Below are 977 nucleotides of genomic sequence, written 5' to 3' on the forward strand. Positions count from 1 at the left end.
ACCCGGGTTGTGCATCCCGTCTACATCATCCTGTAACCTAATCGTACCCTCGCTATTTACCACAACACCGTGCAATGTGTCATCTGCGAACTTATTGATCATACTTCTGACACTCACCTCCGGATCATAAATGTGCAATACACAACACTGCAAGATAGTGTTATGTGTGGCCTCTTGCTCAAAATGTGCTGCCCATGATATTGAGAGACAGTACTTTATGAATATTCTAACTAAATTGTACTGTGCAAAACAATGTTCAGCGAATGTTAACGTTTAACAGCAGCCGAGATTTGAGGATTCTCGATCAATGCAACCTCGTTATATCCTTATTAACAGCCACTACAAAGAGAAAAGAGGGCCCACTCCCATGTCCATTCAGCTTTAACCATTGTAGTGAAATCCTTCGTAATTACCACCTTTCCACCCACTGACCCTTATAAACCCCCATTAGATGGCCCAAATATTATATTTTGTGCGATTTAAAATATGTTACATTGCAAATGGTTAACCAGAACTGTTTGTTCAGTAACTGTCAATAATGTCAGTCTCCAGTAATTCTAATTGTGCCACTGGAGGATTACCCGCTTGGATTAATAAGGGATTCCTTTCAATATGTTTTCAATACTGTTAGTGGGAGCAGTAATTCCAACACTAAAATGGAGCCGCAGCTCTAGACAGAAAAAGAAGAGATATCAGAATGTGAGAATAATCGATTGGAATATTGCAACCATGGATCAGGCTCTCAGAACTATAGATTAAAATATTCCAACAATGGATCATCGTCTGAGAAAAGTAGATTGGAATGTCGAAACGATGAATCTGAGTACAATAGATCTCAATGTTACAGCAATTCATGATAATCTGAGAATAATAGATCAGAATGATAAAGTATGGAAAATCATGCTGCGGATGGTATATACGCCGCCGACAGATAACTTTATAAACACTTGGCTCAATCTTTTTCTCGCAGATTTTGA

Source organism: Scyliorhinus canicula, unplaced genomic scaffold, assembly GCF_902713615.1.
Source record: "Scyliorhinus canicula unplaced genomic scaffold, sScyCan1.1, whole genome shotgun sequence".
NCBI lineage: Eukaryota > Metazoa > Chordata > Chondrichthyes > Carcharhiniformes > Scyliorhinidae > Scyliorhinus > Scyliorhinus canicula.